The sequence below is a fragment of the Gopherus evgoodei genome, chromosome 9, assembly GCF_007399415.2.
Source record: "Gopherus evgoodei ecotype Sinaloan lineage chromosome 9, rGopEvg1_v1.p, whole genome shotgun sequence".
In the NCBI taxonomy this organism is placed as follows: Eukaryota; Metazoa; Chordata; order Testudines; family Testudinidae; genus Gopherus; species Gopherus evgoodei.
Genome location: NC_044330.1, coordinates 64,933,902 through 64,958,011, shown reverse-complemented (window position 1 = coordinate 64,958,011; position 24,110 = coordinate 64,933,902). Strand labels below are relative to the sequence as shown.

Genomic DNA, 24,110 nt, shown 5'->3' with positions numbered 1-24,110 from the left:
AACAAAGAACAAAACCAGGGAGTGAAAACAAGGAGGCTGGGAAACTAGGGCTCTTATCAGTTCTTCGAAGGAGCTGCCCGAACACAGCACATCTGGTATTATGCCAGGAATGCAGCTTCTCTCTTATCTCACTTTTTCCCAGCGCTTGTGAGACATGCTGCTGCTTCTCAGTGTTTTCCACTCAGGGATTACCCACAAACCTCTGTTAGCCTGACTTTGGTCAGGTTGGCATACCTGGTTTTGTCTGCTATATCTTTATTCAGGCCTAACACTATCAAAATGCTGTCCTGTAGCCAAAACAAACACACTCTCCGTGGCAGCAAGCAGGGGGCATGGGGAACGCCTGGCCCGGTCCTGGCCCGGCTGCTGAGGCCACGTTCTCCCTGTGTTAACACCCCAACTTGCTTGCCTAAGGCTGCGTTGCACTGTGGTGAATTTGGCTCTTGGGGTTTATAACAAAGGGCTCTGCCCTTTTCCTCATGTTGTTCCTGTTCCTGCGCGAGCGCGAGGGCTCTATGCTGGAGCACCCAGGCAGCTGTGGGGCAAGGGCCGGGCAGGGAGGGGGTGCCAGGGTTTATGAATGGTGTTTGGGGAGGTACCAGGCATGGGGGGTGGAGAGGGGGGATCACACTCGGAAACTGCAATCACCAGCACAGCAACACAGATGGTGAGCCGCTGTCCTGGAGCCAGGCAGGCTGCAGGGCAACAAGTGTGGCAAGGTGTGGGGACACTCACAGAACAAGGCATGTGGTCACATATGTACATATTTACACATGCTGCTGGGTACAGCGTTTTGGACATGTGCTTGGGATGCATGCCTCAGTTATGAGTGACATGCTCCAAGGGAGTTCTACGGGTCACCCACATGCTGTCTGCCCACCCCCACTCTGCTTTCGCCAGGGACTCCAGACAAGCCACTCTGCAGATCTGTCATTCAGCCAAAGAGTGTTTATGGGCATTATCTGGAGGTGCCCAACTCTCATGGGCCCCACTGCATGGCCTCAGGAGAGGAGTATGAAAACCCCCAGAAAGGTACTGATGGGGCAGACACCAGGTCACAAGCCGCAGGGCTAGAAACCAAGGCCTTGTCCCACTGGAAAGGGCAGTGCTGGCTCCCTACAGCATAGAGCTCAGGTGTATGTTGGCAAGCAGCCCTCACACCCATTGTTGGTTTAGAGCGCTGGACTTCGGGGCAGGAGCCCTCACCCCATCTCCGTACCTCCAACGGCAAGCCAATGGCCATTTTATAATTGCCTGCTGGACAAATGGGGAAGGCGATCAGGCCAGCCCCTGCTCTTTGCTTTGGGAGCCAGCCCCTCGCCTGCCCATGGCTGTCCAGGAGGCTGAGGGATTGATGCCAGGATCAGGCTGGCACTCAGGGAGAGGGGCTGGTTAGCAGCGAGACACAGGCCTTTGGAGAGAGATGGCATGATGGATGGGTGAATGACTCCTGTGGGGCCTCACACATGCTGCTGGGCAAGCCAGCCAGGGGGAACACAGAGACAACTGACACGTGCTGATGGAGATACGATGTATCGGAAGCCACTGAGACCCATCCCCACCCCGCTTGGGGACCCTGGTGCTGGGCAGGAGGGCTCAGGGGCAGTCCAGTGACAAAGGGCCAGAGACACGCTTGGCAGGTTCTCCCCACATGTGAGCAGGGCTGAGGGCCTGGCTCCTGGCATCTGATGGGGTGTAAAGGGAGGAGTCAAGGGGCCGAGCAGCTCCTCTGGGGCTCCATACAGGTCTCGTGCGCCTCCAGCCCTGATCTCCAACAGGGCCTTATGGCAGCCTGGACACTGCTAGGGAGGGGCAGGCACCTCACCAGGCCAGCAGGAGGGTGCATGTGTATGTGTCCTCCCAGCCGCTCTGGAGCAGGGTGCTCATGCAGTGCCTGGGAAGAGAGGGCATGGGTGGGGGGGACCTAGTTTCCTCCAGAACCCAGGTAGTTTGGTGCTGCTGAAGGCCCCATGCTGAGCAGAGCTGTTGCCGGCAGCCAGTGCCCTGCAGCCTCACATTCCTGCCGAACACAAGTTCCCCTGCACGGATGGAAGGGTCTCAACCACTGGGAGAACCAAGGTGACAACAGAACACATCGACCGGTCGGCTCTGAGACACTCATTAGATGATGCAGATGAGACTGGATTAACTTGATGACGTGGCTTGCAGCTCAGAAATGAAGGGTGATGTTATGGGTGGTAAAATACATGGGCAAGAACAAAGCACAGAAATGCAGCCCTGCAAACTGCACCCTACTGAGCGCTCCCCTTGGCCTGGCTACTGAGCATGATTCCGCCCTCTTTATAACCCACAGCACATGTGGGCCAATAGCATCCCTGCAGGCCAGCCCGTCCTCCCTGTGCCTGGCCCTGCCTCCTCACATCGCTGCAGGCCAGCCCCTCCTCCCTGTGCTTGGCCCCACCTCCCCTCATCGCTGCAGGTCTCCCTGTGCCTGGCCCCGCCCCTCTCCCCCCCCCACATTGCTGCGTTTCAATTTTACAGGATCTATGCACTTTCCCTGGAAGTGGCATCACAGCGCCTGGGGCTCAGAGCCAGCAGCACTTGCTATGCCCACAGCCACTCTCTGCAGGCCGCAGAACCCCAGCATCGCTGCTTGGAGCAGACTGGAAAGATTTAACTCCTTGCCCCCCATGCTTCTACACACACTCCCCAGGGGCCTGGAAGGGGCACAGCCCTACCAGAGACATTGATGGGGACAATGTTGGCTTGGATGGAGCAGGATTGGTGCCACCTCTTCTCCTCCACGGTGGGCAAAGGGAAGGCTCGGGTCCAGGCTGGCTGCTTGTCTGGGGTGGTGGGTAGGCTCAGAAACGGCTCTGGGGGCCTCACACCCAGTGTGGTGGCCTCGTCCTCATTCACTTGCCGAGCTGCGGGCTGCCAGGGAACAAAGGAAATGGATCGAGATATCAATGTCCTGGTGGGGTGATAACAAGTGTGGGGAAGGGGGTAAGGGAGGGATTGTGGGAGTGTGGAGGAGGAAGGGGGGCTTGTGAGGAGCAGGAGGTGACTGTGTGTGTGGGGAGGAATCTAGTGCTCAGAACGAGGGACTGAGTGATGGTTTGAGTCAAACCTTGTAGGTAGGATTATCCTCTTCCCTCCTGCACCACTCTCAACCCGTAGTCCCTGGCAATCCCAGCGCAGAGCCAGCTCTGTGATGCCCCTCACTCCCAACCCACAGCCCCCAGCTACCCCAGCTTGTCGCTCTCCCCTACCACCAGCTCTGCCGATGCCTCTCACTCCTGATTCACAGCCCCTACATCTATTGCTCTGCAGTAACCTCTCTGGTGACATCAGGCAGAGTTGATATCCTCATGGGTAGCCCATGGCCATAGGAATGCTGCTGAGACACAGCGCCTTGGGGTTGCCTCTGTACAGAGATGGACTCACCATAAACACGAACTCCAGGCGCTTGGTGGGCAGAGGCCTGGGAGAGGGCTCAGGGGGCATGTCCAGGGGCAGGTGGCTGGCGTAGTGGAAGGTCTGACCAGTGACCCTAGCCTCTGTGTACTGCTCCTCATACTCCTCTGAAATACAAGCAGCCATAGCTGGTGGATTGCGATGCGCTGTGCCCTCCCCACCCCAGTGCTGAGCCAAAGGCTAGTGGCACATGCACTGGGCATATGCCAACAATGCACTTTCTGGGCCCTCTCACAGCAATGGGACCCTGCTCTCTGCCCCCTTTTGCACATGGGGAGAAGAGCCCAGAGGAGCTCCCCGCTGCTCCCGAGCACACCACAAAGCACTGCCCAGCCTGGCTAGCTGGCAGCCCTGCTGTGGGGAAACCTCTGCTCGCTACCTGTGCTGGACACCTCATCCTCCCCTCCCCTGGCCTGTATTCGTGTCACTGCTGGAGCTGTGTGGGGTAGGGCCTGGCCTAGTACTGCCTGGCTGCCCGGCCCCTGGATGGGTGCCTGCAGTGAGGCACATGGGAGTCACTGCCCCAGATGCTCCCAGGTCTCTCTGGGGGTGGCGGCAGCTCCCAAGGATCTTTGGGCACAGCAGCCTCGTGCTGGTCTCGTGCACCTGCATGGGGGGAGTGCTAGTGCCTGGACACAGCTTCTGGCTTCTGGGCACCGACTCCATGTGGGTATTCGTCTTCCTTAGCTAGTAAGCTACGTGCTTTAGCAGGTAGAGAAACCAGACAACTGCCCTGACTGGAGGAAGCAGCTCTCGCTGGGACCCACAAGTCTTTAGAATCATAGAACCATAGAATATCAGGGTTGGAAGGGACCTCAGGAGGTCATCTAGTCCAACATCCTGCTCAATGCAGGACCAGTCTCCAACTAAATCATCCCAGTCAGGGCTTTGTCAAGCCTGACCTTAAAAACCTCTAAGGAAGGAGATTCCACCACCTCCCTAGGTAACCAATTCCAGTGCTTTACCACCCTTCTAGTGAAAAAGTTTTTCCTAATATCCAACCTAAACCTCCCCCACTGCAACTTGAGACCATTACTCCTTGTTCTGTCATCTGCTACCACTTAGAACAGTCTAGATCCATCCTCGTTGGAACCCCCTTTCAGGTAGTTGAAAGCAACTATCAATCCTCCCCTCATTCTTCTCTTCTCCAGACTAAACAATCCTAGTTCCCCCAGCCTCTCTTCATAAGTCATGTGCTCCAGCCCCCTAATCATTTTTGTTGCCCTTCGCTGGACTCTTTCCAATTATTCCACAATCTTCTTGTAGCGTAGGGCCCAAAACCGGATGCAATACTTCAGATGAGGCCTCACCAATGCCAAATAGAGGAGAATGATCACGTCCCTCGATCTGCTGGCAATGCTCCTACTTATACAGTCCAAAATGCCATTAGCTTTCTTGGCAATAAGGGCACACTGTTGACTCATATCCAGCTTCTCATCCACTGTAACCCCTAGGTCCTTTTCTGCAGAACTGCTGCCTAGCCACTCAGTCCCTAGTCTGTAGCAACGCATGGAACTGTTCTGTCCCAAGTGCAGGACTCTGCACTTGTCCTTGTTGAACTACTTCAGATTTCTTTTGGCCCAATCCTCTAATTTGTCTAGGTCCCTCTGTATCCTATCCCTACCCTCCAGCGAATCAACCACTCCTCGCAGTTTAGTGTCATCTGCAAACTTGCTGAGGGTGCAGTCCACGCCATCCTCCAGATTATTAATGAAGATATTGAACAAAACAGGCCCCAGGACCGACCCTTGGACACTCCACTTGAAACTGGCTGCCAACTAGACATGGAGCCATTGATCGCTACCCATTGAGCCGGATGATCTAGCCAGCTTTTTATCCACCTTATAGTCCGTTAATTCAATCCATACTTTAACAGACCCACATGGCCTCACACCCTGCACAAGGGTGCATCTGTGTGGGAAGGATGAGAGAATGGAGCAGCTGATGCCAATCTCACAAGGGGACGGGGGAAGGGAGCACTCCGCCCCCTCCAGTCAGCAATGAGTCAGCCTGTTCCCTGCTCCCCCTTCCTCCCCTGTGTGCAATGGGTCAATCTCCTTCCTGCCGTCCTCCCCATGGGTCACTCTGCTCCCTGCTCTCAGCAATGGGTCAGTTTGCTCCCTGCTTCCCCGTTTGTGATGGGTCAATCTGCTCCCTCCTCCTCATGGATTACTCTGCTCCCTGCTCTCCCCTCCCCTCCTGGCAGCAATGGGACAGTCTTCTCCCTGCTGCCCCCTGTGTACCAAGAGCTGTGGAAACAGCCTCCCCTTCTCCCCCCCATTCCTGCTGCAGCCCAGCCCTCCCCTTGGCGCAGGGTACCTTGTAGCAAGCTCTGGAGATTGAACTGGGCCTCCTGGTGCAGCTCCTCCACGCAGGGTGACCTGCCTGCGGCCAGGAACACGTTCACGTGCTATTGCCATGGCAATTTGGAGTGGGGTGTTTTCTTGTTCTCCAGGTCCAGGTTAGAGGTGGCTGCAGAGAGGAGAGGAGGGGTGAAACACGGGCTGCAGCTCCCCAAACCCTTTCATCCCTCCCCAGCCAAGGGTGAGCTGCAAGCCTGAGACCCCAATGTGCACACCCGGGACACAGCCCTTCATCAAGGGCAAGTTAAGCCTGGCAGTGGTGGTGGTGTCAGTGTTGTAATCCCCATGCTTGGAGAGGGAAACTGAGGCAGAGGGGGTTGGCACCTGCCCACAGTCACATGATGAATGAATGATTCAGCTGGGAACAAAACCCAGTGCCCTGAGTCATGGACCCTGGCTCCAGCCCACACCTCCTCCCTCCCTGCACACCAACAAGCCTCTAACCCAGAGCCTGAAGCAGCAGCATGGCTTGACACTGGGCACCAGACTATGAGCCAGGAGAGCTGGGTTCTGTTCCCAGCTCTGTCACTGCTCACTGTGTGCCTCAGTTTCCCCTCTGTAGCATGGGGATTCTGGGCTGTCCTGGCTTTGCAAGGCACTTTGGGCCTAGGGATGGACAGTGCCAGCTGTTATTCTCCAGCCCCCTCCCAGAGTGCAGGGGTCGGGCCTCATGTTAACAGAAGAGAACTGCACAGGATTTGAGGCAGTCATACAAGCCAGGCACTGGCTGTAATAAACAACGCATATATGGACTCTCACTAGCAAACAGCCTCCCCGCCCTCGACTCCCCAGTTTGACCCTACACCACAATGGGTTTTCCTGCCTGCTTTTCACCCTGACGCCACTAGATGGCACTAAATAGCAGCAGACCAAACTGCACCCACAATCTTCACCCCAGAAACCACAGCTACACAGTCCCTGAAATTCAACCACCACACAGTGAACAAACCAGCAGACAAGGAGTGCCATCACAGTCCTCAGCCACGATGACTACGGCAACAAGGCCAACCAACAACTCTCTGACATTGCCTACTATAAAGAACTCAGAGATCCCACGCCACAGTCCACCCAGGAATTTAAGGGATATCATTGAATCCTTCCCCAACAACTCCGAAAGAAACTCAACAACCTCATCCCCACGAACCCAACTCAGAGACCTTCTATAGACAAGGGACCCCAGGCAGACACATCATATCTGGCCATGGAACCCTTGCTGAAGGGATATGGGGACTCATAGAACCATCCTCGGACCACTCACCACACAAAGGGCTGGCTTCCTCCAGGACTAGGGTGGATAAAAATCAATGATTTTTTTTAATTTAAATTGGATTTTTTTGATAAAATGCTTTTTGAGGAAAAAACCTATCTAAAGATAGTTTTAATTAAGATACATTATAGCACAAAGATATCTCATCATGGAATAGAGATTATAAATTCTAATTCTGTAGTATGAGACAATATATTCATGTAACATTTAAGAAAGTTTTGTAAATTAGTTCCAATAGTTCATGGATTAGGGACCCAATCTAATGGGGTTCTGCAGGCTTCTGAATAGATTATTTAGGTTAATCTTTCTACCTACCCAATGGGACTCAGTGCTCAGTCTAGAAGATACCATCAGAGATGCTTAGTTTTGCAGTTCTCACACTGTGGATTTGTGTCTCCAGAGGTAACATGCTTGTTAACAGCAAAAATGTATTTAAATAAATAAATAATATATAGAGGTGAGAAATAACAGACCTCAACTCTATTGTCCCTCTGCAAATTTGTGTACACAGAGGCAATCCCAAGAAGAAGAAGTCTGGAGATAAATGTGAGAAGCAAGGGACATATGCTTGTTTTGTTCAAATTTTATATGTTTGCTGTTGAAGAAAAAAATCTAGAATACTTAATGTTGTTGTTTTAGTTAAATAAAACTTTTTAAATGTCTTTCTGGTGATGTTCTCTTCCTAATACAACATGGCAAGAAAATCCTCCAAATATTAATGATTAACCTGTTGAATTGGAGATAGTTCACCTCCCAATCACTTCATAAATATCTGCTTCGATTACCTTTCGTAAATGAAATAACCAAACAATCATTCATTTTCTGATATAGCTGTAAAACGAATCTGAAAAGTTTTCAAAATAAATCATGGTTTAAAAATGTATAGTGTTTACCTTCTAAAAATGAAACCCACATCTATCTCTTAGTTCTGCAGAATATGTATTAAGGTTATAACAACCAACAAAAATTCACTTTTATGTAGAAAACCATGATTAAATCGAGTCTTTCTGAATAGTAATTTAAATAATCATTTAAATCAATTTTTTTTAAATCAAATCTACCCTGTCCTGGACACAACTGACTTCCTCCAGAAACTCTGCAACATTAATAACTTTCCACAGAACACCATCCCCACTACCATGCATGTCACCTCCCTATACAACAATAGCCCTCATAGTGACGGCATCATTTCCTGCCGCAACTATCTACAAGAAAATGGACACCCCTCAGAAAGCACCTCAAACAGTGTTCCAGATTCATCCATTTCATCCTCACCCATAACCATTTTACATTCAACAACAATCACTTTGTCCAAACCATGGGAACAGCCATCGGTACTAGGATGGCTCCTTAATACACCATGCTTTTCATGGGCCACCTTGAGGAAGAATGCATCTCCTGGACAAATGCACCATGAAACCTGAAATACATCAATGATATTTTCATGCTCTGGACAGAACATCTAAACTCCCTCATAGATTTCTACCACAACTTCAACAACCACCATGCGTCCATTAAACTTTCTCTGGAACACTCCCACACTAGCCTCAACTTCCTGGACACCACAATCAGCTTCAACAATGCAACCCTACAGATAACCATATACAAGAAACCCATAGATCACCACACTTACCCCACAGATCTGGTAACCACCCCAAACACATCAAGAAATCTTTAAGCTACAGCCAGCCACTCAGATATCACAGAATATGCTTGAAGAACAAAGTCACGGATATACCCCTTAACACATTTAAAATCGCCTTCACCAAACAAGAAGACTCCATCATGAGAAGATCGCATCATGGAATGCGCCACTCACATACCCAGAGAACCTTCAATACAGAAATAAAATACACCACACACCCCTAGTGGTCATCTACCACTCCACACTGGAACCCAGAGGGGGTATCATTAAACAATTACAACCCATACTCAATGGGGACCCCATCCTGAAATAAATCTTTCCTGAACCTCCTATTCTGGCCTTCAAACAACTCCCCAACCTCGCCAAGCTCATTATCAGAAGCAAGCTCCCCACGGACCAGGACCCACCAACTCAAAGCCACAGCAAACCCTGTCAGAACAACAGACGCAAAACCGGCAGATGTAGCTCCACTGCTGCGATTATCATTTCCCACAACACACCTTTCAAGATTCATAGGTCCTACCTATCCATGCCTGTCACAACATGTGGTGTACCTCAGCTAGTCACAGATTGTCCTAAACAAAAACAACTGGGTGCATGAAGCTAGACAATCACTGCGCTCTCGAATGAACTCACACAGACAAAAACACCCTATCACCCATGAGCCAACACTTCTCACAAAACAACCACTGTATCACTCTCAGTACTCATTCACCAAGGAAACCTGCACAACAGCTTCAAAAGACGAGCCTGGGAGCTTAAATTCATAACTAAACACTAAAAATCATAGACTCAACAGACACACTGGATTAATGGCTTATTACAACAATCAGATATCTGCCCACTAACAACTGCCTTTTTCATTTATGTTTCTCCTCTCTGTTCATTTCTTCCCTGTGCCTGGAGGGGTGTTTATGGGCCACTTCTCTTTGAATGATCCCTTGAAATATGTACTAACTACTTATGCTAAACAATGTGTTCTATCTTGTATTTAGCTGTGGCACGCTCAATACATTTCCCATACATGAAGAACTCGGTGTAGCTGGAAAGCTTGTCTCTCTCACCAATAGAAGTTGGTCCAATAAAAGACATTACCTCATCCACTTTGTCCCTCTGATCTCCTGGGACCAGCACGGCTACACCACCACTGAATACCACAGCACCATGCATTCATATGTTCATAGATTCCAAGGTCAGAAGAGACCACTGTGATCATCTAGTCTGATCTCCTGCATGACCCAGGCCAGATATCTGCCCCCAAAGAATTCGCAGAGAAGATCTTTTAGAAACAAATCCAATCTTGATTTAAAATGTCCAGTGATGGAGAATCCACCACAACCCTTGGTCAGTTGTTCCGATTGTTAGTTACTCTCATGATTGTAAACGTACGCCTACTTTCCAGTCTGAATTCGTCTAGCTTCAACTTCCAGCCATTGAATCATGTTAGACCTTCCTCTGCTAGACTGAACAGCCCATTATTAAATATTTGTTCCCCATGTAGGTACTTATAGCCGGGGATTAAGTCACCCCTTAACCTTCTCTTTGTTAAGCTAAACAGGTTGAACTCCCTGAGTCAGGTTTTAAATCCTTTAATTAATCTCATGGCTCTTCTCTGAACACTCTCCAATTAATCAACATCCTTCTTGAACTGTGGACACCAGAACCAGACATAGGATTCCAGCAGCGGTCACACCAATGCCAAATACAGAGTAAAATAACCTCTCTGCAAGATTCCTCTGTTTATGGATCCCAGGACTGCAATAACTCTTTTGGCCACAACGTCGCTCAGGGAGCTCATGTTCAACTGATAATCCATCATGACACTCAAATCCTTTTCAGAGTCCCTGTTTCCCGGGATAGAGTCCCCCATGCAATAAGTATGGTCTACATTCTTTGTTCCCAGATGTGTACATTTACATTGAGCTGTATTAAAACGCATATTGTTTGCTTGCAACCTGTTTACCAAGAGATCTACATCGCTTTGTACCAGTGACCTGTCCTCTTCATTATTTACCGCTCCTCCAGTGTCATCTGCAAACTTTATCAGTGATGATTTTATGTTTTCTTCCAGGTAACTGATACAGATATTAAATAGTCTAGGTCCAAGAACCAATCCCTGCAGAACCCCATTGGAAACAGAGCCATTCAATGGCAATTAGTTATATACATTTATATTTTGAGACCTACAACTTAGCCAGTTTTTAATCCATTTAATGGATGGCATGTTCATTTTATATTGTTCTAGTTTTTAAATCACAATGTTGTGCAGTACCAAGTCAGTGTCCTACAGAATCTATGGATATTACATCAACACTATTATCTTTTTCAACCAAACTTGTAATCTCATAAAAAAAGCTATCAAGTTAGTTTGACAGGATCTATTTTCCATAAGCCCATGTTGATTTGCATGAATTACTTTTAGTTATTTACTAATCAAGTCCCATATCATCTGCTCCATTATCTTTCCTGGGATTGATGTCAGGCTGACAGGCTTATAATTAGCCAGTTCATCTCGTTTACCCTCTTTAAATATTGGCACAACCGTAACTTTCTTCCAGTCTTCTGGAGCTTACCCAGTGCTCCAAGACATTTGAAAATCAACAATAATGGTCCAGGCCATTGCTGTTCCCGCGGGGTGAAGGACAAAGGCAGGTGAGTTCCTCCAGTGGATCAGACATTCCACCAGGGGGGGCCAGGCTGCCCAAGCCTTACTGGAGCAGCAAGGGGCCACAGGGTGCTCTCAGAAGTGTCATGCATTTCTGGCTCAGGGCATCACAAACAACAAGCTCCTGCCCCCGGGGCTGCTCCAGGCAAAGCAGAAGAGGGCAGTGCACAGACAGGCTGCAGCTGACATCAGCAGTGACCCCGTGTGACACCCACTCAGTGCCTGTAGGCATGGCTGTGTCCTGCCTCCATTAATCCCTCCTGCAGGTTCAGCAGGACATCAGAGTCTCCCTCATGTTGTGTGCGTGGCTGTTCCAAGCTGCTGCGTGCTGCCCCGAGGTGGGTGCATGTCCCTGGGACCCCTGGCATGCTAGATATGCCCTGTAGCAGTGTCGGTGCCCTGCCCCCTGCCGGGAGAGACTCCTGGGACTGGCTTTGCCCCAGGAAGTGGACAGGGCCATGCACAGAGTTCTCTTTGCAGGGAAGCGGCTGAACAGAAGGGGAAGCGGATTTCCTGCTAAGAATGTTTTCCTGCCAGTGTGATTAGCACAGGGATGGCCGGGGGAGGGGGGGAAAAGAGCATGAGAACCCTGCCCAGCGGTCTCTGGGCCCAGTGAGCCCAAGTCACTGGCTATGCCTCTGACCCTGGCGGCCCAGACCCAGAGGACATTCATTGCTTGCTTTGCTTCCACTGGCCTGGGTGGCCCCCAGACAGTAGAACTCCAGTAAGAACAGTCAGCTCCCAAAGTGCTGTGCAATCCACAGGATTTGTGTACAAAACCCAGCGCCCTGAGACACCAAGTGCTCAAGAGTCAGGAGCTGCAGGCAAGGGGAAAGCTCAGCCCCAGCTCTGTTTCCTGCACTTGTGCCTTAAAACATGGCCTCTTTTACAGCAGGAGAAATTGTTCATTAATCTGTCGTGCCAGCCAGAATCTCCCCCTCACCCTTAGGCCCAGTAAGGCCCAACCCGGCCTAAGCAGACCTGCAAGGGTTCTTGGGTCTCAAGGAGGTCTACAAAACAAGCCAAGTTTGAAGCAAGTCAGTGGTGCAGCTGGAGAGGGCTAGAGGCAGGTGAGAGCATTGTGTGCCATTGGTTTGATCGATTAAAAAGGAGGCAGGGCCGACAGGGCTCAGTGGTCCCACCCGCACCCTCAGGTCAGAGCAGGGATGGGAGCAACAGCCAGGGTACTCACATGCCACTGAATCCCAGTGCCCCCATGGGTGGGTGGCGAGCTCCCCCTTGATCCTCACTTGTCGGAGCCAGCAGAGTTGTCCAGGACTCTACCCCTACCCCACGCATGGCTGGGGCCGAAGAGAGGGAACTTGGAAAGTGGCACCCCCTGGCACCAAGAACAGCCCCGTCATCTGCCACCTTGGGGACCCTCTACCAAAGGCCCCATCCTAACAGCATGCATCCAGTCCCCTCTGCCAGGCAGGCTAATGCCCCTCTTCAACCACTGCCAGGCCCCTCTGCACCCGCTGCGGACACACCCAGGCTCCTCTGCTAGGCAGGCCAATGCCCCTCTACACCATGCTGCTGGGCTCCTCTGCCACGTACGCCCAGGTCCCTCTGCCAGGCATGCACACCCCCGTCCTGCATCCTCAGCCAGGTAAATCCAGACCTGTCTGCACCCGTGTCATGTGTGCAGATCACAGCCTCTCTGGAAATGTGGCCACTGACCTGACACAATCCAGTACATCTCTCCAAGGCAGCTGGGGACCACCCCCTGCTCTCAGCATAAGGCTGCCCCACGGCTCCTGGGCTATCACATCTCTGTGTGCTCACTGGGGGGGAGACAGGGACTCTGCACTGACATTAACGGGGGGGTATGAGCACTGCCACACTCAGCACACCCCTCTGGGTGGGCTTGTGTCACCTGCCTTACATCCCAGCTTGGCCAAGGCCTTCGGTGGCTGCTGGCTGCCCTGACCCCAGTCTGATTGCACAGAGACAGCCGAAACAGAGCCCAGTGCCCTGAGCCTGGGAGACCCATCCCCCATGGCGAGCCCCGGTGGCTCAGGGTCTGCACTGGCCCCCTGTGCTCTGGGAGTGGTTGGATCCACAGCCAGACTTTGTGGCCAGTCTGTCTCCCAGAACCCTGACTTTAGGGGGCGCTGGAGGCTGACACATTTATCTGGGGTCTCCTCCCCTCTCCCAGCCTGGTCCAAGGATGCCGAGTCCCTCAGCTGGGAGCTGGTCCCTGACACTCTCTTCCTGCTCTGTGTGGGCTCTGTGCTTTGCAGGGCAGAGGCACGGTGCCAGCTGTTGTGGGAGGGCTCCTGACTCATTGTCACTGCAGGAATCCCAGCACCGGGCTGCCACACATGGCTCCCCTAATGACCACCCAGCCTGTGTACAGCCGCCGCACCAGCGGCGCATTAAGCAATAGGCCTTGCCCCACTGGGATGCTCACAGCTGCAAGCAGGGTCACACGAGGCCACCTGGAAATGACCTGGTCTGCACCCTGCCCAGTCCAGAGTGGGAGGGAAAGGGTGTTGTGCCTACCCACAATGCACCGGGCCCGCACACAGAGCTGGCCTTAGGGGGCTTGAGGAGGAACAGAACAGTCTCTAAGGACCCTTCTTTTGCCCTCAGGTCTTCTCCATGCACCTCCACACAATGTACCCTGCAAACACGCACACAACAGGCTTGTCCTGAAACACATGCACATGGAAATGCACACACACACACCTATTCACACAGAGGTATAATCACATGCAGAGACATGTATACAGACACACAGGTATACACATTCATTCACACAGAGGTATACACACGCACACATGGGTATACACACACACACTCAGACACCCACTCACACAGAGGTATACACACACATTCACACGGAGGTACACACAGATACATGTGCACATAGATACACACACATGCAAATCGTGGATGTATGTCTGTTTGTGTAAGTGTCTCCTACAACTGAGCCCCTTCAGCACGGCTCTTCTCACTAAGGCCTTGTCTACCCTAGGGCTGGTTGCCGTGGGATGCCCAAGGGATGCAGGGCTCCTGAGAGCAGCACTGGGGCAGCTAGGGCTGGATGCCACGTGCTGGCCTCACTTCCCCATGTAGCCCACATGGGCTAGGAGGCAAGGGGGAAAGGAAGCCGAAGCTGCATTAGCAAGCCAGGGCCGCAAACACAACAGTGAGGGATGTTTGGGAGCCCTTGGCAGCCCCCTACAGCCCACGCACAGCCCACGGCAGCAGGGTCTGGACAATTCCCCTCCCATTCCATGGTCAGACCGTTTAGCTGAGAGTAAAGCCGAGCATTTAATGAGTCACTGGCTGCCTGGGAACCTGCTCCACTGCTGAGTTAACTAGGGCACTGTCATCTTAATGGCACAGACACTCAAGTGAGCAATAAACAAACCAAACCAAAGCCACGCTCACCACGCTGCCCTGCCAGCCTGGGTCATGGGCCAGGAGAGAGCAGGGCGAGCCCAGGGCCAGCCGATGCAGAAAGCAAGCCCCACCTTTCAGTTGTGGAGCAGAAGAATGTAAACGATGTGCAAACTTGAACTCTGAGCTAAATCCAAATGCTAGGCCAGGCTCACCATCTCCAGAACAAAAGCCCACATCAGCTGCTCCCTTGCCCCCTGGTTCCTGATCAGTTCAGCAGCATGGCCATCTCTCCTGATCTTATCACATGGCTCGCAAGATTTGGTATTTAATGAAAGCCACAGCTCTGGGAATCCTGTGATTAGGTGAGAATTTCAGTTGCACTAAGAAGGATACGTTCCTAGCCCTCTGGCTGCACAGAACCCCATTCAGGTCTGACAGTGGAGGGCCAATACAAAAACCCAGCCTTGATTATTGTTAAAATCTCCTGACTTATAAGCAAATCTTGGGAGCTGGGGGCCCTGACTCGTAATTTTTGCACACTTGGGGTTGGCAGTTCTGAGCCCATCTCCAAGCAATACTTAGCAGCTCCCAAGCCAGCCCTCCTGCCATGTGGAGGGAGCCTACAGGGGCCAGACACAGGCAGACTGGCATGGGTAAGGGAGAGCAGGTGCTTTTGATAAAATAGGAAACTGCTCAAAACCACAGCACCCTTGGAAACCCAAAACTTCTGTGTTTATTCCCCCACCCCTCTCCCTTTGTTGTGTTCCATTGTCATGAGCCCCTGCACCTTTGGGAGCCAGCTCCCTCCCCAGGGACTGTTCTGACTCTCCCCCACTCGAGGTATCAGGCTTTCCGAAACCCCATCCAACGCAGAGTGTCCTCATGGTAGAGCAGAGGCGGGCTGCAGAGAAGAGAAAGGGAGCACTGTCCAGAGGCTGCTGGACACAGACACACCTGCGGGGCTCACTGACTGTCCAGCTCCCAGTCTGTACTGGTCAGGATGCAGAAGTCCCGGGTGCACCTGCTCCCTGTCCTACCAGCCACTCACACCTTGCTGAGCAGGAGCAAGGAGTCTGGAAAACTATCCAAGAAGCCTGTTCCAGAGGGGCTGATCCTGTGAGTGCTGAACAGCCTTGGCTCCCATTGATGTCAATGGGAGTTGGGGGCACTCAGACCTCTGTTGGAGCTGTATCAAACATCACAGGATCAGGCCTGCCTATTTGCAGAGTCTGGTTCAGCGCCTGACCTGGGTCCTTCTCCAAACCTAGGACCAAGCCCTGCACTGCTCCTAGCCAGTGTCCCAGGGGCAGCAGCGGGAAGTTTGGGTGCACATAGAAGGCAGGATCAGGCCCCGGGTCACTCAGCATCAGTGCAGGAAACCCCTCCCCAGCAGAAAGCAGAGCTCCTACCACTAACCCTTCCCCTGAAACACACTACTCAACCGTGGCAGCCAGCAAACTTTGCAGTGAGCCACATGGGCAGCCAAGCTCACACGAGATACTGACTGTGGGGGTGTGATGCTGGTAGGGGCCATGACAACAGTGCCCACAGGGGACAGAGCAAGTCCCCACCTCACTGCCAAGGACTTTTCAGTAGCCCTAGAAGGACGGAGGCCTGACACAGCAGGGAGATGGGAACACCCCAAGTGGCCTCTAACGCAAGCCTGAAGAAGGACAGATGGTCTCATCTTTCCCTGTGTGGTCTCGGCAGACACAGCCAGGCCCCGTCACTAACCCAGCCCACTCCAGCTCCCACCCTGCTGGTATTTTCAAAACTCCCTGACCCAAAAACAATGAGTTCAGATGCGGCCACCTGACTGAAAGCAGAAATAGGCAGCCTACTGCATTGTGCTGCCTGCAGGGAGCTCTTCTCCGCCCCACATGCCTGACCCTAATTAGTGCCAATGGCAATAGGCAAGAGAGCCTGTCAGTCCTATTCACAGACTGACAGCACATCCTCTGCAGGCCTCAGAGTGAGGTGCAGAGTTACAGCCTCACTCCAATGAGGTGATCGTGTCACTGTCCCCATGGATGAAAGGCAGCCACCTCTGGGGTGGAATGCAACAGCTGGGTAAGGGCACACCCTCTGGGACGGTTCCAGAGAGGAAAGCAATTTCACATATGACTGCTGTGGGGCAGAACTCACTTGTGGGAGGCAGTTCCAGAGAATGGCTACTGGTGCTATAGTGTGGCCCAGGCCCTGCTCCTCCAAGCCGGGCACCCCGGGGGAGGCAGACTGGCTTCTGGGCACTGAGATGGATAAAACTCAAATGGTCCAACCCTGCTCTGTCAGTGCCGGCCCTCCTTGCCCCTCTGCTCATGTGTGTGTCAGCCCCATGCGGACTGGGTTGCACCCAAACTCCAGGAGGGCTGGCCCTGTTTCTACAATGGATGAACCCCAACCCTGGAACCCTTGGGTCCCCCAGTCTCAGAATCCCCTCCTCCACATTCCCCCTACTAATCTGCTTCACCCAGAGGCACCCTGTAGCGACCATCCTCTGACCCGACTAGTCTAGACAGGGCACGGTTCCTCCACAGCCTGGCCACCCTGTTCCTACAGTGGCCAGCGGGGGTCGCTGGAAAGCAACATGAGGAACCTCCTCCTCTGAGCACCCAGTGCCTCCCTGACCCCTTTGCTGGGAGAGAGAGTGGCACCTTGAGCTGCTGGCCTGGTTTTCACAAAAGTGCTATTCTGCTTGGCTGCAGGGACACGCAGGCCTGGCCAAGGACAGGGACAGGGACAGACACACAAACAGGGACACCCAGAAACAGAGACACCTAAGAGATAAGGACACACCCAGAGACAGGGACAAACACACAACTACACAGGGCCACCCAGAGACAGGGACATACCCAAGACGGGACACAGAGACACCCAGAGACAGGGACAAACACACACAAAGGGAGACACAGAGACAGGGACACACCCAGAAACAGATGCACAGAACCACACACTGATACAGGTGCACGCGCACACCCTGACACACAGATCCACAGGTTGCACTGATACGTATGGTTCATCCTCCCACTGTGGTCCCAAAGCATCTGACATCACTAACATCTGCCTCAGCTCCCACTGGAGTTGGAGGTGAAAGGGGGGCTGGGCTGACACTGGGAACAAGTGCAGGCCTATCATGGGTCATTTCTGTTACACAGAGGTGCTTCAGCTTGGCTCTATCCCTGCTCCCTGGGGGCACAGGACCCACAGCAGGGTGGGAGCATATCCTCAAAGCACTGCCACATCAGCACTGGGCACAGTGGACATGAGAATCAGCATCAGAAGCTCTGTGCTCCAGAGATCATCCAGGCCTTCCCGGCCATTATTCCCCTAGTCCCTACCAGGCTGCCCCTGCCCTCCCACCTCCCTGGGAGTTTTGCTGAGCCATGGAGTTTGTACAAAACTTGGGATCAAAAAGCAACATGCCATCTCCTGTGCCTAGCTACTGCCACAATTCATGTTCCCATGACGACGGCATCTAGCAGACGACTTTTTATTCTTTAAATAATTTGACTCATTTCCATATCAACAGAGAGATGGGTGCACATGTAGGGGTGTGTGTGTGTGCATGCATGTGTGCACACATGAATGTGTGTGCATGTATACATGTGCACGTGTCAATATGCATGTGTGTGCCTGCATGTATGTGCACATACACGTGTGTGTAAAAAAACCACAGAGAATGGTCTTTCCCCAGCCGGGACGTGTCCATGTGTGACAAAATGGGACTGTTCTTAATGTTTCCTCTGAATACTCTGTGGGTGCCTCAGTTTCTGGCCAACACTCTGCCTCCTGGCAACTAATGGCCGGGGCCCTTCCCCCCTGCAAGGGATGCTAAAGGTGTGGGATAACAAAGAGATCAGGTGACCTCCTGGCCCAGGAAAGGAACTCAGCAGAGGAGGGGCTGGAGGGGGCTTCAGTTTGGAGCTGGCTGGGGATGGGAAGTGAGGGCAGATGGGATTATCTGGCTCGCTGGGCCCCAGAATGGACTGGGCTGAGAGGTCCCATTCTCTGTACCTACAAGCTCTGTTTTAGACCGTGTTCCTGTCATCTAATAAACCTTTTACTGGCTGGCTAAGAGTCATGTCTGACTGCGAAGTGGGGGTGCGTGCAGGACCCTCTGGCTTCCCCAGGACGCCGCCTGGGAGGACTCGCTGTGGGAAGCGCAGGGAGGGGTATATGCTGAATGCTCCAAGGTCAGACCCATGAAGGTGAAGCCGTGTGAGCTTCTCGCCCTGAAGACAGTCTGCTCCAAGGGACAGGAGGCTCCCCAAAGTCCTGACTGGCTTTGTGGGGAGCAGTTCCAGAGCATCGCCCAGGGACTCTGTGACACCATGAGACCCACGTGGGGGAGCGAGTGCTCTTCCATTCCCCTGGCACCCGCTCCTGCACTAACTACTCGCCCCCAGATGCCTGCTCCTGCACTCCCCACCCATCTCCCAATGCCCACTCCTGCACTCCCCACCCACCCACCCCCTGGCGCCCACTCCTGCACTAACTACCAGCTCCCCTGGCGCCCACTCCTGCACTCACTGCTCATACCCTGGTGTCCTCTCCTGCACTCCCCACCTGCCCCCCCCCGCAGCCTTCTATTGTCCCTTGACCCTCTGGCGCCCGCTCCTGCACTCCCCGCCCACCACCCCCTGGTGCCTGCTGCTGCACTACACACCTGCCCCCTGGTGCCTGCTCCTGCACTACCCACCCGCCCGCCCCCCCCAAGCGCTCGCTCCTGCACTCCTCACCCATCCCCCTGGCACCCACTCCTGTACTGCTCCTCCACCCTCTGGTGCCCACTCCTGCACTAACTACCCGCCCTGACGCTCGCTCCTGCACTCCCCGCCCATCCCCCAGCACCCGCTCCCGCACTGCCCGCCCGCTCCTTTGGTGCCCACTCCTGCACTCCCCACCCTCCCCCAGCGCCCGCTTCTGCACTACCTGCCCCCGGTGCCTGCTCCTGCACTCCCTGACCGCCCACCAGCGCCTGCTCCTGCACTTCCCATCTGACCCATAGCACCTGATCTTGCATCCCCTGCCCGGCCCCATAGCCTGTCACTCCAGTGGGAGAGCTGGTGCCCACAGAATGCAGAGGCAGGTGCCAGGGATCAGTAAGTTTCTGTGAAAGTATTTGGCAGGCATGTTCCTTCTTTGGTCAGTGCCAGCTGGTGGGGTCCCACCCTGGGCATTGAACCATCTCAGGACGAGGGCGAGGAGCTCATGGAGCAGTGCCCACATGTTTGTGAGGAGCGGTGTGTGTCTGCGCAGTGCTGCTCCCAGTGATGGAGTGAAGCAGCAGCAGGGCTGCCAAGTTCTCCCACTGGGCCAGCAGCATGGCTGGGTGCTGGGCGTGTGTGAGGCTGCTGCACTGCAGAGGGGGATCAAACCCTTTGTGAGGCAGGTTGCGGCCCACAGGCAGGCAAACAGCCACTCCTCGTGTGTTGGGGGAAAGGGCTGCAGGTACTTTGAGAGTTGACGCACTATAGCCCCATGGCATGCCGGCCGGTGCATGCGCAGCATAACATGGCCCTTACCATGCTTGCACCAGCCCTGCACTGGCATGTGTATATGCTCTCTGCCTCTGCTGGACAGATCACACCTGGGCACGTGTCTCTACTGGTCAGCGAGGGCTCCAGCAGCATGTCAGGAGTGTAGGCCCAGATGCCCCGCTTGCTACCTTAACCATATAGCTACCATCACTCTAAATGCCACCGGCTCCAGCTTTCCCAGGTCTTCAGGCAGCAGCCATACAGCCCTGCCTGCTCAGGCAAATCGTTGCAACCAGCCCCTCTAGCGAGTTTCTGGGTGGCTCTGCTGCTTTACCTGTACTGTTGGGCTCCACTCAAATCATCCCTTGTGTTTCAGGTCACATGGGAAACGCTGTCTACCATGACTGGTTTGCTTCAGCATCACAACAGAAACCCCACCCTCTAGGAGCCCGAAGAGTGGGTTGATTCTAGCAAGTGGAACACAGAATGGGGTGGAGTCCAGGGTTGCAGCCCTGGCACCTGTGGCAGCTTTGAGAGGGGTGGTGGTAGAGTCTGCAGCAGTGATGCAGCAGCATCGAATGCTATCCTGGAGACAGAGAGCCCATGGCTCTGCCTCTCCTCTCAGTCGGCACAGACTAGCCGAAGCCTGGCTCCCTGCAATCTGAACACGGATGGAAGCGTTGTCTTACATTCCCCCAGTGACACAGCATTACTTACAGAGTTTTCTCCAGCAAATCTAGGCAAGCAAGGTTTTCCAAGAAATGCTCCCTGGACAGGGGTAGCAGAGAGCATGCTGAAGTCGAGGCAGGGGGCTGGGAGCTCACATGGAACAAGGGGAGAGCAGTGGCAGACTGGCAGTACATTCCTGGCCCAGGGCACCCCCCAGGCTGGCAACGCCCAGTCATTCTGTGGCTAGGCAGCTAGGCACACTGATGACCCAGGCTGAGCACAGGGAGCCCAAATCAGTGACACTGGCCTATAGGCCGGAAACCGGCATTTACCAGTGCCCAGACACAGGACCGCATTCCAGAAACGAACCCCTCATTGGCCGAGAGCAGCAGCCTGGCACTACTTTAATCCTCAGATCTCCCTGCCAGCTGGCAGGGGTACCCACCTCCCATGCCCTCTTGGGACCCCAGTACCTTCAAACACCTAGACACAAGCAAGGCAGCTGCAGCCACCACAGCTGGCACGTGCAAGCAATTACCCTCCGCCACAGGGAGCAGGATGTGAGAGTGCTAGGCGTATTGCTTACGTGTCTACTGGCCCCGATCCCGCTTGGTCCTGGATTCCCTGCAAGCCCTAGCTGCTCCGGGCGACTCTGGAGCAGGGGCAGCAAGTGCTGCAGGACAGTAGGCTCCCTCCAGCTCCACCCTCAGCCTGGCCCAACCGACTGATTCTGGTCATGAGTGAAAACCGCAGCCCTGAGCCACAGCCCTTCTTGTGCAAGGAGAAGGGGGAAGTGGGGCACTGCACAGGATGCAGGGAGGCATCCGAAAGCTGCAGCGTTAGCTAAACAGGCTTGCAACTGTCTCCTCAGCCCCACCCTGCTGACCCCATCCTCGGAAGCAGGACAGGGCTCAGGGCTGCCTCCCTCTGTGGAGGCAGCTCCCGTCAATTTCTCTGCTTGGATTCAGACAGCCCCCCTCGCTCTGCAGGGTGTGACGATTAGAAGGGGCAATGCAGCTGGAGATAAGGCATTAGACACTGAAACACTACAGCCAGCAGCCATTTCCTATTTCCTACCTCCAAAGGGTGTATCCAACATGGGAGAATTCAAATACAGATTGCAGTCTGGAATTGATCACAGAACTAAAAGTTAACAGTAACTGAGGGCTTGGCTACACTTGCACGTTAGAGTGCACTAAAGCCACCCAGTACACAGTAATTCACTCTCCGTCCACACTGGCAAGGCACGTAGAGCACTCTGACTCTGCGGCTACAGCACTGCTGGTACTCCACCTTGGTGAGTTGAATAACATTTGCTGCGCCTCCCCTCTCCCCCCGGCAGGAGCGCTGTGGCACAGAATGGACACCCTGGTCCTATAGAGCACTCTGACCAGCCTCCAGAAGTGTCCCACAATGCCTGTGCTAGCCACTCTAGTCATCACTGTGAACTCTACTGCCCTGCCCTCAGGTGACCAACCATCAGACCCGCCCTTGAAATTCTCTGGGAATTCTGAAAAATCCCTTCCTCATAGACTCATAGGTCAGAAGGGACCAATCTGATCATCTAGTCTGACCTCCTGCACAAGGCAGGCCACAGAACCCCACCCATCCAATTTTATAACAACCCCTATCCCAGGACTGAGTTATTGAAATCCTCAAAATTGGTTTGAAGACCTCAAGCTGCAGAGAAACCACCAGCAAGCGACCCGTGCCCCACGCTGCAGGGGAAGGCGAAAAACCTCCAGGGCCCCTGCCAATCCGCCCTGGAGGAAAATTCCTTCCCGACCCCAAATATGGCGATCAGCTAAACCCTGAGCATGTGGGCAAGAGTCACCAGCCAGCACCCAAGAAGGAATTCTCTGCAGTAACTCAGTTCCCATTCCATCCAACATCTCCCCGCAAACCATTGAGCAGACTTATCTGGTGGTAGTCCAAGATCAATTGCCCAAATTAACGATCCTATCATAACATCCCCTCCATATACTTATCAAGCTTTGTCTTAAAGCCAGGAAAGTCTTTTGCCCCCACTACTTCCCTCGGAAGGCTGTTCCAGAACTTCACTCCCCTAATGGTTAAAAACCTTCGTCTAATTTCAAGTCTAAACTTCCTAATATCCAGTTTATACCCATTCGTCCTCGTGCCTACATTAGTACTAAACTTAAATAATTCCTCTCCCTCCCTAACGTTAACCCCCCTGATATATTTATATAGAGCAAGCATATCCCCCCGCAGCCTTCTTTTGGCCAGGCTAAACAAGCCAAGCTCTTTGAGTCTCCTTTCATAAGGCAGGTTTTCCATTCCTCGGATCATCCTTGTAGCCCGTCTCTGAACCTGTTCCAGTTTGAATTCATCCTTCTTGAACATGGGACACCAGAACTGCACACAGTATTCCAGATGTGGTCTCACCAACGCTTTGTATAACGGTACTAACACCTCCTTATCCTTGCAGGAAATACCCCGCCTGATGCATCCCAAAATCGCATTTGCTTTAACAGCCGTATCACATTGGTGACTCATAGTCATCCTGCTATCAACCAGTACCCCAAGGTCCTTCTCCTCCTCCGTCGCTTCCAACTGATGCGCCCCCAACGTATATCCAAAATTCTTATTATTAATTCCTAAATGCATAACCTTGCACTTTTCACTATTGTATTTCATCCTATTTCTATTACTTCAGTTTACAAGGTGGTTCAGATCTTCCTGAATAGTATCCCTGTCCTTCTCCGTGTTAGCAATACCCCCCAGCTTCGTGTCATCCGCAAACTTTATTAGCACATTCCCGCTCTTTGTGCCAAGGTCAGTAATAAAAAGGTTAAATAAGATCGGTCCCAAAACCGATCCTTGAGGGACTCCACTAGTGACCTCCTTCCAGCCTGACAATTCACCTTTCAATACGACCCTCTGGAGTCTCCCCTTTGACCAGTTCCTTATCCACCTTACAACTTTCATATTCATTCCCATCTTTTCCAATTTGACTAACAGTTCCCCGTGCGGAACCGTGTCGAACACCTTACTGAAATCTAGGTAAATTATATCTACTGCATTTCCTTTATCTAAGTAATCCGTCACCTTCTCAAAGAAGGAGATCAGATTGGTTTGACATGATCTACCTTTACTAAATCCGTGTTGCAATTCGTCCCAATTACCATTGACCTCTATGTCCTTAACTACTTTCTCCCTTAAAATTTTTTCCAAGACCTTGCATACTACAGACGTCAAGCTAACAGGCCTA

At 52.9% G+C, this 24,110-nt stretch overlaps 1 long non-coding RNA gene across 3 annotated transcripts in view; it reads right to left on the bottom strand.

Moving 5' to 3' along the window:
* The window catches only part of LOC115657298, a 168,628-nt gene that overhangs the window by 379 nt on the left and 144,139 nt on the right, over window positions 1-24,110 (bottom strand). For 2 of the 3 annotated variants that reach the window (XR_004001951.1, XR_004001950.1), the window contains exons 2-5: window positions 5,758-5,910; window positions 3,409-3,545; window positions 2,700-2,895; window positions 273-287 (exon numbers count right to left, since the gene is read on the bottom strand). This is a non-coding gene — a long non-coding RNA (uncharacterized LOC115657298). Of the gene's footprint in view, window positions 1-272; window positions 288-2,699; window positions 2,896-3,408; window positions 3,546-5,757; window positions 5,911-21,464; window positions 21,587-24,110 lie in introns of those variants that run through there. The other variant, XR_004001949.1, reaches the window with a different exon arrangement.